General features: G+C 36.3%; 1 protein-coding gene across 1 annotated transcript in view; it reads right to left on the reverse strand.

Annotated features, from left to right (window-relative positions):
• The window catches only part of LOC141390149 (uncharacterized), a 97,495-nt gene that overhangs the window by 13,994 nt on the left and 67,214 nt on the right, over positions 1–16,287 (reverse strand). The window contains exon 4 of the mRNA XM_073962833.1: positions 295–850. The gene's annotated coding sequence lies outside the window, so the exon portion shown is untranslated. The remainder of the gene's footprint in view (positions 1–294; positions 851–16,287) is intronic.

Consider the following 16,287-nt stretch of genomic DNA (forward strand, 5'->3'; position numbering starts at 1 on the left):
TGAACTAGAGGTATTATATAAACCGGCCGTATAAGGGACATTCTAGCATAGTAGGTACCAATACAAAATACGATGAAATGTGTTGCGAAATCATCCAAGCACTGTTAATGCAAACTCAGTTTATTAACATTACTTTGTGGGTTATTTATTCGGCTTATTCTTTAAAAAGCAAATCATTTTTTATTATATTAACTTATATTATTCGTGGAGTTTTTTCAAGTGTATTTTCCAGTTCATTTTTTTCACAATAAAACACATACACACTCAGACTCATTGTCCTAAAGTATAAATTACCTATCTATTAGATTCGCATTACCAGCATGCGAAGAACGCCAATAGTTGCCAGTGCCGCCCCGGAATGCTTTCATCGATGCCCTTGATGGCTGTGTACAGATAAACGTCGTTTATTATTGTTAGAGTAACTGCTACCGCCGCCATCACCACCAATGGCACCAAGATTGCTGCTGCCCACAACACTACACTTCCGGCAGTTGTGGTAGTAGCAACCAAATCTTTTAAGTTATTTGGTTTGCAGCGTAAAGATGACGATGATGAATGGCGCAAGATGCCACTGCGAAAACGACAGGTGTTGGTCGTCGTTGTCCCGGTGTCGTTATTGGGCCGGCAGAATCCACCACCACAATTGCTACCATTATTGCCATTGGTAAAATTCGATGAATTGCTAAGATGAGTAGAGGATTGTTTTTCGTAGCCATGGTAAAAGTTGCGATGCGTGTCGCCATCTCCACTTGCTGCACTGCCACCAGCGAATCAATATTTACTAAAACTAGAATTATTGCTAAAACTACTGTGCATTTAGATTTTCTGCATCGAATGTTGTGGTCGTAAGCTGTAAGCGAGGAGAGAGTTGGAGAAAGGGGGAGAAGAAAATTAAAAACAAATCAATTTAAGTTAATTTAATGAGAGATTATTTTTGTTCAATAAAAATTTAATTACAGGGATAAGAAATTTCTAACTAAAATTAAGTCAATAAGGTTGGTGTGTGTTGTCTGTCAGATGTTGTTGTTGTACAGTGCATCATCATTTCTTGTTCTAGTGACCCCAGTGAAATTGTTCGTACATTAGTTAAATTAATTGCATAATTATAGAAAAGTGAATTCTGATTATTCTTATTAGCTGGGAATATTGAAAATATCTTTTTCTGTGTTCCTACTATAGTCATTTTATTAAGAATGCGTATAAGTATGGACAACACTCAAACGCTACCATACCAACAAAGCGGGTAAAAGCGGCACACGGTTATTCAGAAATCAATTTTCCTGGCCAATACCCAAATTTTTTTAGATGCCGATCGTTAATAATTTATATGGGACTCGATAGTAAGCATATTGAAACTAGGGAAATCAAAAAATTAGATCAAAATATTAGAATGTGTGGGCGTGCCGTGTTCCTAAAGATGTCATTTTTCCAAATTTTCGAAAATACGTAATTTTTGCACATTTCTGGAAAAGAGACTATATCTCGAAACTGCAACTGATTTGTGTTCATTGTTTTTGGTTACGTAGGTAGGATTATTGCCTTTCAAGCCCTTTTTAATAAAATACCGTTGCTTTTACACGACGTGATCTATTTTATTTTTCCTCAGGTACTAAATTTTAGTGTTATTCCAAGTTTAGTGGAGTAGAACTTTAAGGGAACAGCATTGAACAAATTTTCATCTTCGTAGAATGATGCCTAAGAGTTTCCCGTTCCGTCCGTTTAACACTTTTTTTTTTAAGTGTACAGATAAACTTCGTTTATCATTGTTAGAGTAACTGTTGTCGCCGCCACAACCAACAATGGCACCAAGACTGCTACTGCCCACCACACTTCCGACAGTTGCGTAAAGATACGATGATGAATGGCGCAAGACGTCCGTTAAAAACTTTTTTAAATTTGTGGAAATTATACGGGTAAAAATGCGTTTTTTTCATATTAATTATAGAATTTTATACACTCAGCCTTTGAAGATATATAAAACATTGATACGTCTAAAAATGTGCCTCATCATACCCAAAGTATGTTTGAACGAAATCTGTTTCAGACAATTTGGAGTCGATTGAGCAATGTCTGTCTGGTTGGCAGTTGGCACGATAACTCTCGGACGAAGCAATCGATCCGGTCCAAAATGTTGCATTCGTAATATTTTGTCCAAACTGGTCCTATCGGTCTACTCCTTCCGATACCTACGCCACAAAAGTTAAAAATTTTTCGATAAAATGGTCCGCACGATAACTCCCGAAGGGAATATGGAGTATATCGGTCCATCCTTCGGAAATGTGTACTTTAAGAGCTCCTCTCGGATCGTTTTGATTTTTTTAATCAGGTTGTCCTTGCCCTTTACAACGGTACAATTTTTTTCGGGGGCAAGTCCATACTTCATGAGATAATGGCCTAAAAGTTCCAAGAAACCTTGACGGCTAGAGCTGGCAAACTATCGATATCGGCCACATTCGATTATTTCGATATTTCCGTTTCAAAATATCGATACTATTGTAGATTTCCTGCTCCTATTTATTTAGAATCCAAACTGGCCGACAAATGTGTTTTGTTTACATTTTGCATGTCAGTGAAATATGAGGCGAATTAGAAAAGTTTGCGGCCTAAGCAACACGCAGTGTCTCCAGTCGTCATTTAACATTTTGTTGGAAAGTGTGACAACTTTTAGCCTGAAGCTGAAATGACATACAACGTTTGATTAGAGTTTTGTGTTGAGCGTTGAGAAAAAACAACAACAACGGGGCGACGCCGACACCAAAGTCAAGCATTGATATGTTTTTAATTTAATAATAGGATGTGCAAAGTTTGGAACAAATCGGTTGATCTCTTTGATAGTTATCGTTAACAACATTTTACAGAACAATTTTGAACTTTTGTGGGGTACGTACTCGAAGAATTGGACCGATATGGCTCATATTCCAACTTTGGGCGAAATATTACGAAATGGAAAATTTGGTTCGAATCGCTTGATCTGTTATCGTGATCTCCAACCAGTCCGACAGACAGACGCACGGACTCTAAATGCTAAATCGACTCCATATAGTCTGAAACGAACTTCGTCCAAAAATACTTGAGGTCTAAAACCATTATTTCGATGAGGCACATTTTTGGCTGAGGGTATAACAATTTCTGGCTATTGCTTCTATGGCTTTTCTTTAGTGATGTCAAAATGGCCGATAATATCGATATAAAAAACTATTCGTCGATATTGGTGTAACAAATTAAGTATCGATAATATCGATATTTCCATCGATGGTTTGCCAGCTGTATTGACGGCAGCAACTACATGGCAAATACGCAATGACTTTCGCAGGGAGTTTCTGATTGATACAAACTTTGCACATTGTATTATTTCATCTACTCATGTATCAGGTTGGAACATGGACTATATCGAAGTGCAGTTTAATAGGTCATATCGGATCGTTTTGATCTTTTTCCAAAAGTTGTTGTTACCGGCCCTGTTACGACGGTGTAATTTTTTCGGGTAGTCCATACTTGCCGATATAATGGCCCAAAATTTCCAAATAAGCCTGCAAGGGAGAAACCGATTTGGTCCAAACGTTTTGCGTCGTATTATTTCATACAGCCTCAAATTATGTCCGAATATCGACTAGATCGGACAACTCTTTCGGGTAACTCCCACACAAAGTTTAGAAGAAGTGCAGTTTAAGGACACATCTGGGATCGTTTTAAAACTTTTGGTAACATGTTTTGTATTTGACGGTAGTTAAAACGCTAACATTTTTTCGGGGGCAAATCAATACTTCCTGAGAAATTGGTCCGAAAACTCAAAAAACCCCTATAGACGTCAGAAGTATTGTGTTTGCTTCTTTCCTTTAGGTCCGAGACTGAGGGTATATCTCTGTCGGCACAGCTGATTGATACTTTATTACTTTTCTAAACACAAATATATGAGTTTTCATATGAGTTTTATAAAAAACAAAGGAGTCGTTTTTTAATTTTTTTACTGCTATACCTAATTAACGACGGGACGTACAAAAATATTTCACCTTTCTACCACAACAACGCTCTCTGAGCATCCGTATTACCCAAATACGTTGAGTCCAAAATCACATTTAAAATTCAAAATCTGCGACCAAAAGTTATTTAAATGTTTTTATTTGTAAAATAAATAATTTTTATTTGCAATGAATCGTATCGTTCTGTCATAGTTGAATTTGTTCAAAATTTGAAATAAAATTACAAATTTTAAATTTTTTCACAAAAAAATAATTTTTTTACAAAAATGTTAATTCTATTCTAGTTAATTGATATGGAGCCGCATGTTTATCGCCGAATCTCAAAATTTCCATAGCCGTAATATTCAGAAAATATCACAGCCAAATTATTTGCTGCTCTGTTTTGGAGTGAATCACTGACCTTTTGAGTGCAAGGTGGGACTATCTTTGCATCACTATGGCTCCCAATAGTTAGCTATGTGAAACATTAACAAATGTTTTTTTGTGAGTAAAATTTTGACATAACCTTAAGAAAGAAACACTTACATCGTATTATGAAAGCTTCTATTAATAAATATAATCCAAGGCTTAAGGGAGGCATTAGCCTTTTTATTTTTCTTAATATCTCTTAAAAAATTAAAATAGCAAAAAGGACAAAGTCATATTGGTTGCCTTCATTTCCGATACACTTAACAATGCAGCATATGTAGTATCAATACCGTGGCCCTGAAAAATAAGACATTCTGTAACAGCGTACTATACGACGTATAAGTAACATCAACATTCATACGCTTGAGGACCAATAATAAAAATCAAATTAAAAAATTTAGTGTGAAGGCTGAGTTTTCCTCATGAATTTCAGATTTACAGAAAAACCCAAACAGTTAATGTCTACAAAATGCAACTATTTTCCATATTTAATATTTTTTCTTTGTAATGTGGATAATAAAAACGACTTCTGGCACATCTCGAAACGTTCACCTTAACACTGACAAAGTAACCACAATGACATTTACAACTGCAAATGCATTTGCATAAAGAGAGTGTACAATAAACTTGCAGGCGAAATAAATCGCTTTCCGGATGTTCGATAGCAAATCGAGCCTTCTTCCGTAACAATGGAATGGTCAGAGCGTACGTGATTACCATCATCACCATGGGTATGTAAAATGCCACCATGGAGCCGAATACGAAAAACGCTCTATTGTTTATAACGCAAATATTCGCTATGGCATGATATTCTTTTCGTTGGCTAGGCCTATTAAAACGGAAAAGAAGTAAGGAAGAAAGAGAAAAGAATATTGCAATGTCACTTTTATGGCAAAAAAGTCGTCAATGTAAATAAAAGGAGGCAATATTTCGTTACGGCAAGGAAAAGTTATCAACATTCATTGTTGCAGTTGCATCCGTGATGGCACAATAAAAAAACTTGGGTTTATTGTTGTGGTTTTTGTGCCGCATTGCATTAAACTCAACATAATAGACATATATTTCTGACAATATTAGGGTGATATGCATTTATGTTTTAGTTAGCGTTTGAGAAAATACAAAATTAATCCTCAGTTAATTGCTTTACAATGAATTAATTAATTAATAACTCATTTATTTATTTTGCAAATATTTTTATCAATTCAGGCATTTGCTAAAATTGCATTCCACCTTAATACACCCATTCTTTTATCATTAAACTTAACCAATACAGTTAAAGAACTTGAGGCACGCATTGCCAGTAGCCAAACTATGGCAATTTTCATGCCGGACAAATGTTTGGATGACGAACGGATTTCGTATACCCAAGTAGCGACGCATCGATATTAAACTCATGTGTAAGATTCTGGACGAACAGGTCATTACATCACAGGTAACGTAAATATTGCACCACGTAAAGCCCAATGGCCAATAGCCTGCAAAGAAAAACAAGAGAAATATAATACCAAATATTTTAAATTGCAATGCAAAAATTCGAAAATATGAAACGAAGATCGTTAAAAAACAGAGCAAGTAAAATTAATAATGGGTCAATTTTCTTGCAATGACAATTGATCTCCCTTTGAAAAAATCGAATTTGAATTTTATTGCTTAGAAGGAGAAATTATGCCCCTCAAGTTATGTAAAGTTTGTCATCTTTTGTTGTGCCTGTGTTGTGTTTTAATACAACACTTGACTTGCAAAGTGTTTTTATTCTTTTATGGTCTAATCTATCGGGTCTAATTGACATAAGATTATTCGGTAATTGTTATTGTATACAAGCTAATCTAATGAATAAATGTGTGAATGTCACCAATGTTATATACATATTTTATATTTTAAGGTATGTAAGAAACATGATGTTCTCTGTTTTTTTTAGAATCAAACTTTAGGCCGCAATTATGGACCAATCGTTACTAAATTCTGTATGGATGTGGGATTCCAGAATAGCCACTAACAGTTATTGGTGATGATTGTGAAATATTTAGGGAGTGAAATGGACCAAAAACAAAATTTTTATCCGTATTTGCAGCGGCTATGTAGGTCGCAATGATAGTCTGATTTGCGCGAAATTTTAAGTAAGTTTGGGTTTATGACAAGGAAGATGCACGCAATTAACCATGATGATGAGATAATATTTAGCGGTTTAAATGGACCCATACTTTTGTGTGAAAATTGATCAAATTGAACCCTTATTCCTGGAAGATATGTTCCACCCACGTAAATTGTATTCAAAAGATGAACTCTTGAACTTTACACTGATGTCAAGTATGTTGAAGTTCGTGGTCAGATAACAGAGTTAAAGCCTAGTATATACGGGCTCCCAGAGTTTTAAACCATCTCTTAACCTCTCCCTTGATTATATAAAAAAGCGGTTTTATAACGGAACTGGGTTTCCTTTCTCCTTGTGGTTTGTTTGTACAGAACTAAATTTACCCTCCATGTAGAGTTGTGCCAATCTAGTTAAATTGAACCACCTGGTTCGCTATCTAGTTCAATGAACTCCTGTCGTTTGTATGTAAAAACTGTGCATGCGTAATTTCACATGTTAGTTTGTGTGACATTACACATATGTACTTTTTTTGAACTACGACAGTTAACTATGAATTAAATTGATAGAAAAGTTTTGAAATCATGATGCAGAAATTCCCAGTTTTTAATCGATGATAACTGCAACGCTGTACGGGGTCTTAAAGTTTTTGTGCTTCCCTTGGTTAAAAATTAGTATATAAAATATGCACCACGAAATAGTAGTGGGAAAGGCTGTTTGAAAATGCCTTAGGCATTTTTTCTCGATACAAATTTTATTTTCTGAAGAATATGTATGTATACAGACTAGAGTTGGGCAATGCGTATACTCAATATCTCAAGTTAGTTTGTATGATGTTACTCATACTTTTTTGAACTATGTAGGACAGTGAAGTAGTTCGTTCAATTGCCCAATTGTAATACAAACTAAACTAGTGCCTAAGGGAGGTGGTGTAGGGTATCAGATGGGCAGCCCTGTCCGACTATAGCCCTCTTTTACTTGTTTTTGTTTTTTTTTTTTTTTTTTTTTTTTTTTTTTGAACTAGGATAGTGAATTATAAACAAGATGGCACAATTCTACTTTAATGCTGCAATCAGGATAGAACAGTTTTGAAACCATGATACAGAAATTCCCTGTTTGTTTCTTAATTGATGCTAAGTACAATGCTGTACACTTGGTTAAAAATTACTGTAATACCTCGAAATATTGACTGGAAAGGCCTGTGGTATTTTTTTCAATACAAAGTTTAATTTTTTTGTAACAACAAATTCCGTCGAAAACAAGTCCCTAGTGGAAGTGGTGTAGGGTATCACATGGTCGGCCCTGTCCGACTATAGTCCTCTTTTTCTTGTTTTTAATGCCGTTTTTTCTAATTTATTGCAGCCAGACTTCAGAGTCCCATGCCATAATCACCATCTGATTCTAAGCAGCTGCAGCAATCGGCGAATGTATGCAAATACATTTAGTCCACATGGATTACTTACAAACATGTCTGTGTCTATGTATGCATATTACATATGTAGTTACATAAATATAAATGAATATTTCGATTTGAGCAGAGGAACATAAATTTAAATGCAGATACTGAAAAAAAAAATTGAGACAGATGTTTGCAAAGATTATTTTTTAAGATATACTTAAATATGGTTCCATAGCTCCATAGCTTTTGTGCAATGTACACAAGTAAAAAATAATCTGTCGGATTTGCCAATAGCTAAGTAGTTAAAACCTATGAGTGTGCAAAAACCAATACAATGAATGGTGACCCTAATTTTCTATGACCATATCCCTAATTTAAAATAGTCAGGTAGACAATGGGCCTATTTACATTCATCGTAGGCTTACATGCTGGTATTGGAATTTTTAAATCCATGCAGTAGTTTTTCGTTAGGAGTTGTCTGATAGCGCCTGCAATAACCCATATGTGTTCATTCTCCATGATATCAATTTGAAAATTCAAATGTTTTTTATACATTACAACAAATATAATATTGCCTGCAGTGATTTGTCGTTCACAAACCAGTTGACATTTCTTTACTACATTTATTTTTTCTCATGCTTAGTAACCAAAAAAACATTTGCCCACATTGCGATGGAAACTTAGATTGTGTTCCCAATGAAATTAGACCTTTTACAGCATTCGTCCCACACACGCGCAAACACACACCCAACCAACCACCCATTGACAATGCAGATCATATGAATGAACTGAATAGTTGAAATTGGAATTTATTTATGACTGGAAATTTACTACTAAGATTTCCATGGAAAACTTATTCATCAAAAAAGAAGAGTCAAAGCCAGCACCTGGTCTACAGGTCTAAAGCATGAATAGCTTAGGAATTGACAATCTCTAGGCAGATAAAGAAGCCGTGATTTTTCTATGCAACGAATCGGTTTCATATAGTTAATCTCTTTTATTACATAGGTTAATAAATATTTCTTTTAATCTTATAATAATATTTCTTTTAATAAGTTATTGCTACTGTTACTATTTCTGTAAAAGTAACTGTTGATGCTTGGCATCATCAGGCTTTCCCCAATTGTTTGCGGATAAACAAATTTCACCATTACTCTGATGTAATACAACGAAAGAACAGAGATTATTGGAAACGAAATAAAGTAAAGAAATTCCAATCTTCCATGCATAGTTGTGGATATTATCATACGTCTATTACCACATACTTAATCAAAGCCAGGACTTGTGTTATCAATCAGAGAAACCAATACATCGATACACACATATCCATGCCCAAATGCCACACACGAACTTCATCTAGTTTTCAATTTCTTTGGATTTATAACTTTTTTCTCCAGGTCTTTATGAGGTTTCCTGATAATATTTTTGACCAACGTTTATCCTTCTTCTGAATAAACACTCACACTTACTCGCTTACTCAAAATCTATAGATGGATAATAGAAAAACTGTGAATGAAGCCATAATACCTACGATGATACTTTCAGCAAAAGTTATTCTGTTGTTCAACTAACCGAATAAACTAGAAAAGTTTGCCCACAAACAGCAATGATGATACTAAAATTAATAAATATTTATGGCTGTGCAAATGGGTAGGGAGAAGGTAAACTTGTTGGGCATGAAAGAAATTTGAAAAAAGGAAAGATCAGTAATATATAAAAAAACAACTATCCACACTTATATTTTTATATATGGGGATTTCTGAGTGAAATCGGACAATTTTCAAAAAGTGGTTTTTGATTTCCTTTATTTTTTTGCAGTGCTCATCAGCACTTAGCCAAACATGTCAGTATATTTTAGATAAGCGCCACGGAAATGTCGAATTCTTTATAAACTATATGGAAAGAAATACTCATTGTTTCTTTAATATTGGTATAGAATTAGAATAGAATTTTTTGTATTTTTTGCAACGGGAAAAACTTCATTGACAAATTTTAAAAAATTAAGAAAAAATAGTAGTTATTCAAATCCCACTGCCAAAAAGGACTTACAAATTTTGTAATTCATCGTAGATTAATAATTACAAATTTCAATAAAAGAGTAGAGTACAATCATTGACAAAAATTAATTTTAAATACTAAATCACGAAAATTGCTTCCAAGCTAAATGTTTTTCTATTTTTTATTAGATTGATAATGAAAAACAAAAATGTAAAAAAAGGTATTTTTTCTATTTGGACAAATATTTAAGAAGTTATGAGTATTAGTTTCCATATAGTTTTTACAGAATTCGACTTTTTCAAGACGCGATATCTCTGGAAGCGTTAGTAACAAAAAAAATCTGAAAATATAAAGCAAAAATAAAGAGAATCAAAAACCACTTTTTGAAAATGTCCGATTTCACTCAAAAATTCACATATGAATTTTGTTCTTACAAAACTGTTCCGAATTTAAATTCTGATCTGAGTTTAAATTTTTTTTATCATTTTTTTATTGCCTTCAACATTTTGATTTTGATTTCGAATTGGATATTTAATATTTTGACATGTTCCTTTTTCAAATCAATTTGAAAACTCGCATTATTAAAAGTGCAAAATGTGACTTTTTGTCTAAAACCTGTCAAAATTGCCTATCGATTAAGGACTACATTTTAATATTCTAAATAAGCCCACAAAAATACATGGTGATCGGTTCAGTCGTGTTAAAGCAAGAGTTGGCACCGCAAAATGCTGTAATAAAAATAGGGTTATGTAGGGTTTCACTGCAAAAGAAATACGTAATATTCTCCAAAAAATTTAGAAAGTAGATTAGAACGTGCTTTTTCAGGTGGAAAAATATACCAAAAAAGTTTTTTTTTAAATCATGAACTATTAAAAGGTACCCTCAGCATGTGTGAATTGAGACATTTATGCTATTAAATTTTATTAGATCATTGGTTGTTGTTGTTGTAACAGTGTTTTTGTTATGTTTATTTGTTCGTTCCTCTGTTCAATCTGGCTCTGGGTCTATCTCCAGTTCCAGAAAAGTGGCTGCTTCGATGGGATGTAGCCACAGATCCACTGGAGTTAGATGGGTAGGTTTGGCGGGGCAGTTAAAAAGGTGTTGTGTGTCGTGCGGGCCCATGCCGCATACTGGGCATATGTCTTGCACGGCGCGATCGATTTCCGCCCAATACGAATTTAGGCGACTGCAATTCCCGAGCGTAGTTGAGCCAAAACTAGTCTGGTTTGTCGTGGCAGCTGACGCTCCTCAGATGCGATAGATGGAGGATGTACTCCGAGTACTTTATTCACACTATAATTGCTTAAGGCCTTGGCAACTGCGTCCGTATGAATGCTATTCAATCCTGCTTGATATGCTTGTTGATCTTGGGGTTGTCTCCTGTATCGTTGGGCCTCTCCCTCTAGAGCATGGATATCCTTCCTGATCTCCCTGAATGGGCCGGGCCTACCCACAAGATGGTTATTGGGATGGCTCACACGATAACATCCAAGCAGGTACTGCAACGAAAGCATCTCATTGTGTTGCTTTACAGGAAGAATTTTTGCCTCCTCATGTAGATGGTCCACTGAAGATTTGAGGAGGCACCCTGTCGCTGTTCTCAGGGCGGCATTCTGGCAAGTTTGAATCTTTTTCCAGTTCGAATCACACAATCTCGGGGACCAGACTGGAGCCGCATAGTTTACCACAGACCGACCTATCGCGTAATACGTGGCCAATAAGGTTTCTTTATCTGCACCCCAAGTGCTGCCGGCCAGTGACTTGAGGACCTTGTTCCTAATTTTCAACTTGTCGCAGATAGCTGTGGCGTGTGCGCACGACGTGAATGTAGTGTCGAATGTGACCCCTAAAATTTTAGGGCAGTTTGTGGTCGGAATTCTGCTACCGTCGACCACGACATTCAACTCACGTCAAAACTGCGCTGTCCATGTGGTGAACAGAGTGGTTGTAGATTTTGTGGGGGAAATCTGCATATTCCTCGAATGGAAAAAGGTGGTAAGATCGGTTAAATAGTTGTTCAGTCTCTCACAGATGTCATCAGGATAGGTACCCGACGCCAGGATCGTGCAATCATCCGCATACGTCACGATCTCAATGCCGTCTGGAGGGGGTGGAATACAGGAGAGGTAGAGGTTAAACAGTTCCGGAGATATCACCCCACCTTGGGGAACACCCTGTTTCACTCTACGGGGTTTGGACTTCTTATTCCTGAATTCCACGTACGACTGGCGTCCACACATATAGTTGACTATCCAACGTTTCAAGCTTGGCCGGAGGGTTGTCTGCTCAATGTCCTCAAAAAGCGTGGAGTGCCTGACTGTATCAAAGGCTTTTGATAAGTCAAGCGCCACCATTACTGTTCTATCACACGGCCGTCTCTGGTTGAGTCCTTTACATATATATGTGGTAATGGCGTGCAGCGCTGTTGTCGTGCTGTGCTGCTTACGGAATCCATGTTGATGATCGGCAACTTGATGGCTATTTCTGATACTGGGGAAGAGCAAGGCCTCAACTGTCTTTGCTACGGGCGACAAAAGCGAAATCGGTCTGTACGATTCACTTTTGCTGGCATCCTTGCCTGGCTTCCGTAGTGGGACCACCCTGCCCATTTTCCAGACTTCGGGAACAACGAGGGTGGCTAGCGACAAGTTGAAGACTTTGGTGAGATACTCGACTCCCGGCTCATCCAGCTGTTCAACATTACCATGGAGATTCCATCAGGGCCCAACGCTTTGGATGGTTTAACGTTCCTGGTGGCATTGGCAACATCATCCATTGTAAATTGTGGTGGTTCATCCTCGGCAGGAAGAGATCTGATGCGACTAATACTCTTCTCGTCGCCCTGTCACTCTCGGTATGCTCGACAAACTGTCGATTGAAATTACTTGCGCACCTCTTCGGGTCAGTCAACGTAACGTCGCCAAACGTGACTGAGGTCCTATCTTCCCTTCTTCCAGGGTTCGAGAGTGACTTAACCGTTGCCCACAATTCACCTATACCGGCTCCAATGTTGCAGCTCTTCAGATGATTTAACCATTTGTTCCGCTTATGCTCGCCGACCAGCCTGATACGACCCCTGACTCTGGGGTCATTCTGGTTGATACGACGAAGCTCATCACGCTCATTTGCTAATCCCGTCGTCTCTGCTGGGAAATTTAGTCTTACTTCGGGTATTCGACCAGCAGGGATATGGCGAGCGGCTGCAACTGTGACACTCTCCTCTAATTCTGGTAGGGGCGTCCTCATTGACCGTGCAAAACGTAAAGCTATCAATCTGCTAAGCCAGCGCTGTACCTCTCTGGTCGTTTCCGAGGGCCGAATGCCACATCTCATGATGCGCATTAAAATCCCCCAGGACCAGACGATTATGACCTTGCGAGAGCGGGCTAATGTCAGGCCTATAATCAGGGATACAGCTATTTCTCGGCAGCTCCACACCTGACTGCTACCCCTGGATGTAGGTGAAGATGCGGATGTGACAAACTGAGCACAGATATATTGGTCCTGGGTTTTCCTCCGTCCCGGCTCGGACCAATAGAATTCGGAGCAGGCATTCCGGGATATGCTGCTCCCAATACAGAAAAACGAAACAAATACGAACATGTACACACTGAGGTGGCAGCCGCTGGCCGGAACATTGGTTTTGTGTTGTTCCGGGTCAATCCGGTACGAAAGAACCCGCTGCCGTGGGATTGTTCATTGGTGGCGTCTTTTATTGGAATAGCTTTTGCAATTTTTTTTCAAAATAGTGTGGCTTAATCCCATTGTTGTTGTTTTAATATTTTAAAGCAACTAATTTATTAGTGTAGAAAAAATGACATTGTTCGCCAAGGGGTAAGACAGGGAAGACTATAGTTTAGATTCTCGCCACAGAATCTCATCAATTTCCCTGTTTCTTGTTTGTGATTATTCTCCACTGAAGTTATTTTTCAAAAACTTCTTCGAGAAAAAAGTTTTTAATTAATTGGATTAAGGAGTTTGTATTGAAAAATGAATTCTAGCGAAATACCACACACTCAACCCTTACGCTACCATCGTTTCGCCTGGTGGTTTTAAGCCAGGCTCATCAGGCGTATTTCAATGTTAATGGCTAGAAGACAAAGGCTGATTTTGATAACTTCTATTTATACAAACATTTTTACAAATTTGTAATTATGAAGTATTTATTGAAGTCTTTTTCTTTATCAAGTCACCCTAGTGTCTTGTCTAGGAATCATTTTCTCAATACATTAGAAGGTTGGCACGGGTTAACGTTAACCGATCCCCACAAAATTTCCTATATAAGTTTTTTGGATCAACAAAGAGAATGACTTTAATATTTATGAATTTGGATATGTTTTGAATCATGTGTACTTCAAGGCTGTAAAGGCCGCAATTATATCTCTGGTAGATATAAAAAAATCCCGTATGTACATAACTGAGAATTTTTAATTGGTAAATTTGTCCTTTTGTTGTTGAAAAGTTTTAACACATATTTCTAAGTTTCGTTCATTTTTCACTAAACACTTCAACATCGTTTGCACGGGATGTATTTTCTAAGACATCATTAAAATAATGGGGTTGGTGTTCGGTAAACTTCCAGTTGAATTCTTGTGGACAATTTAGTTAAATGTTTTTTTTTTCTTTATTTTTAAGTAACGGCCATTTGTTATTTGACACAAATTTGCATAATTTTCTTTCTTTCAGACACCTCAACTGTGAAACAATCATGGGAGTTAATTAATGACAGGTGTACAACGGACAATTACATTTTCTATCATTCAAATGGGCACTGACCGCACACGTATACATACACACACTACCATTATCATTTTCCTGGTTGAAACAAGACTGGTGTTATTGTGTGCGTGCGTGTGAGTGGATTATTGACTGACAAAACATGGAAAAATACTTTCATTATTTTTCTCCCCAGCATCATAATTCAAATCCGTGCTGTCTTTCGGCAAATTAATTTGCCAACATTCTCTTTTAGAAAGTCGCTGTGCACTCAAACAGGAAGAGCTATAAGAAGGAACATAAATATTTTGATCTTTCCTCTGTGTGTTGTTATTGTTGGTTTTATTTCTGATTATAGGAATGTGACATATACATACACATGGATGTACATACATTCATTCGTACATAGGTGTTAAGGTCAATTGTGAAATTCAGGACAATCCAGTTATATTGTTCTGCAATGTTTGGCACATTTGAGGAGCATTTGTTAGAGGATATGTAGGAAGGTACGGAGCCTTTTTGTTAAAGTATGCCACTATAATCATTTATTTCTTAGCAGAATAATTTATAGAATCCCATCCTTTACCGCCCTTTCATTGAATTTTAACTGATGACAAATTACAGAGAGGAAGAGAATGTTTGAAAAGATTATTTATATAGCATCAATATTGGAATGTTTCCTCTTTGTTATTTTTCGTATAAGTTAGTGAGTTATCCATTTAGGCGACTGGCAACTTAAAACATTTACGAAAACTTTATTTCAATGGTCATTGTCAGAGAACCCCCACAGTTAAGTCATTGTTCTTTTGTCGTTGTTTGTTTATAAAAAAAGTCTTAATGGAGTGCTTAAATTCTGTTCTTTAAAGAAATCATAAGGAAAGGAAAACATTGGATTATTTTGCTAACCCTCTTTTTTTATTCGGTTGATTGTTTGGAAGATGACATTTTTTTGTATTGTAAAAACAATAAATTCTTTTTTTCTTCTTTAAATCAATAACAAATCCATTAATTTGTGTCAAATATTCTATTTGCAGTTATTGAACAAATAAAGGAAAATTTTTGGGTGTTCACACACACATACACACACAAATACATGTACTTGTTTACCCTTCAACAAATACATGTTCTTTTTTAATATCCTCTTTACTGGTTTTGGATTCTGCACAACTTTTATACTTTGCGACCTTATCTTGCTTTTAGTTTCGCCTTTGTTTTGGCTTACCAAATGCTCCAATTCGATTCAAATTATTTCACATTACGCCTCTATGCCTTTGAATTAACCAAACTTGAAAGTTTATACAAAATGCTATGGACGGCAGAACAGACTACTTGACACTCTACAAGGGAGTTTTACTAATAAAATATCAAATAAATACATTAAATATTCTTTACGTAAGAATATATGATATAACATTGAAAAAGAATCCGATTTTTTATTCAATTTACTGAAGAAAAGATTTATATAAAATAATGTGTTTGAAATGCTTTTGTAGGGTATAGAAAGTTTTCCATTTAATCCATGCCAACAAAACCACTTCTCTCCGTGCCAATATCAACAAAAATTTGAAAGAAGTCTTTTGTTTTTAAAGTTTCTTCTTCATGTGTAACTTTTTGCAGCCGGAAGAGATGGTGGGTAAGAAAGGGTAAAAGTTTTCACTTTGTTGGGTGAAGCAAATTGTTTATGGTTTCGGTTGTGG

The sequence above is a fragment of the Musca autumnalis genome, unplaced genomic scaffold, assembly GCF_047663935.1.
Source record: "Musca autumnalis isolate F117 unplaced genomic scaffold, ASM4766393v1 scaffold_1, whole genome shotgun sequence".
NCBI lineage: Eukaryota > Metazoa > Arthropoda > Insecta > Diptera > Muscidae > Musca > Musca autumnalis.